Source organism: Aquarana catesbeiana, linkage group LG04 (assembly GCF_042186555.1).
Source record: "Aquarana catesbeiana isolate 2022-GZ linkage group LG04, ASM4218655v1, whole genome shotgun sequence".
Taxonomy (NCBI): Eukaryota; Metazoa; Chordata; class Amphibia; order Anura; family Ranidae; genus Aquarana; species Aquarana catesbeiana.
The window spans coordinates 163,796,115-163,798,635 of record NC_133327.1 but is presented as its reverse complement, the minus strand read 5'-3'; positions in this window follow the sequence as shown (position 1 = coordinate 163,798,635).

Below are 2,521 nucleotides of genomic sequence, written 5' to 3'. Positions count from 1 at the left end.
TAAGTTTACAAGGATCTATAAAGTAAGCTCATTGTTCTACAGTAGGGTTTATATAGGTAAATATCATGAAATTTCAAATATTAAACATTGGGTTCACGTAAACCTAAATTAAAGATATATATCATTTCCTTAGTTACTTTTGTAGGAATTTAAATGATTTATACCTACTATACATATTGTTTACAAGTAGAGTGTATATAGGTCAAATAAATTCTGATAATGAGCTTTAATCATAAGGTGGAGAAAAGGAAAGAGAAAGAAGAAAAAGGGTTGAAAGGTAGAGGTATGGTCCACAAGGTTGTCCCGCTCGTCAGTTTATTATTCTTTTTAGTTCTCTTTGAAGCCTTAGAATGGGTGTCTCTGTAAGTCATTTAATCTGCTACCATGGCAACAGGACAGAGTCATTGAAATTTGACAGGAACTGTTGTTTTATCCAAGGATGCCAGAGTTTTTCAAATTTTGGAATTTGATTTTGACCGATGGCTACCATCTTAGCATGGGACATTGTATTATTCATTCTGTGAATTGTTTCTGCTAGTACCAATGTAGGAGATTTCCATGCCTTGGCCACTGTTTGTTTTGCAGCCGTTATTAGTTGGATCATAAGTTTGAATTGAGAGAGTGTTAACCATTCCGGTTTTAGATTAAGTAAAGTTAAATATGGATCTGGTTGTATTATTTTTTTAAATATTTTAGATGCAATCACGAAGACTTCCTTCCAGAAGGTTTGGATTACTGGGCACGTCCACCATATGTGTAAATATGTGCCTATTTCTGGGCATCCTCGAAAACAAAGAGCTGAGGTATTAGGTGAATATTTTGCCACTCTAGCGGGTACAAGGTACCAGCGAGTTAGGACTTTATAATTTGTCTCCAGTGCCAAGATGTTGGGTGAAGATGACTTAGATGTGAGCCATATATTAGACCAGTCCGTGTCTTCTAAAGTTCGTCCCAGGTCCTCCTCCCACCTCTGAACGTAAGAGGGTCTATTAAGATTTGCTACTCCATATAATTGATTATAAAGTGATGAAATTGTACCTTTAGCAAATGGATCTTTTGTACAGATTGATTCAAAAATGGATAATTGGGATAATGGTGTATCCCCCTTTAGGAATGGTGTATAGAAATTTTTGATTTGGAGATATCTAAATATCTCAGAGTTTGGTAGATCATATTTTTCTCTAAGCGATGGGAATGAAAGGAATGATTTAGATGCTATGAAGTCATTTAGTGTCTGAATGCCTGATGTTGTCCAAGCTTTAAAAGAATTTGGGTAGATCCATGCCGGATAAAAGGCCGGATTTCTGATAAAAGAAAGGAGAGGATTGTGTGGAGATTGTAACTGATATTTGGTTTTTAGTTTATCCCAGAGAGATAAGAAGTGTTTAGTTATGGGATTATGAATTTTAAAGCGGTCTTTAGGATCAAGCCATAATAAATTTGATATTAATAGAGGGTCATTTTCTGAAGCCTCTATAAATACCCATAATGGGATTTCCTGTTTTGCATGGTATTTGGACAGACTGGCCAAATGTGCTGCTCTATAGTAGTTAGTAAAATTAGGGTATCCCAGGCCTCCTTTATTTTTGGGAAGATGTAGTGTGTGTATAGGTATACGTGGTTTAGAAGATCCCCATATAAAAGAAGTTGCTCTTTTTTGTACTATTCTCAAAAAATAGGAAGGAATTGGAATAGGGAGGACTCTGAATAGATAAAGCAATTTGGGTAGAATAGTCATTTTGATTGCATTAATCTTCCCTATCCAGGATAAAGGAAGTTGCGACCATTGTTTTATTAGATTTGTGATCTGTCTTAATACAGGAGGATAATTGGTTGAGAATAAGTCAGAATGAGATGCTGTTAAATGAATTCCAAGATATGGGATTGATTTTTCTGCCCATGTGAATGGGAGTGCAGCCCTAGCCGGGATCAATTCCATGTTTGTGAGTGAAATATTAAGCACTAGGCATTTCTTAGGATTAATCATAAGGCCGGATAGGGCTGCAAATCCATCAAGAGCTGGTATTAAGTTAGGACCAGAGACCTGTGGTGATGATAGAAAAAGTAATATATCGTCTGCAAATATACATAATTTGTGTGTAATACCTCCTACTTCAATGCCAGTTATAGTTTGGTTTGTTCTGATGTATTGGGCCATGGGTTCGAGTATAAGGGCAAATAATAAGGGAGATAATGGGCAACCCTGTCGGGTACCTCTTTCGATATTAAAGGCTTCAGATTTGTATCCAGCATATTTTATATAGGCTTTGGGTTTATTATATAATGCCTTGATCTATGTTAAAAAGTGGGGTCCAAAACCCCACTTTTGTAATGAATATTGCATATATTGCCAGGATACTGTGTCAAATGCCCTCTTAATATCGAGAGATAGAAAACATAAAGGGATTTTCCGTTTTTTAGCAATATGTGCCAATAACACTGCCCTGCGTATATTATCGCCTGCCTGTCTATTTGGCATGAAGCCTACTTGATCTCTATGTATTAATTTTCCTATAATGCT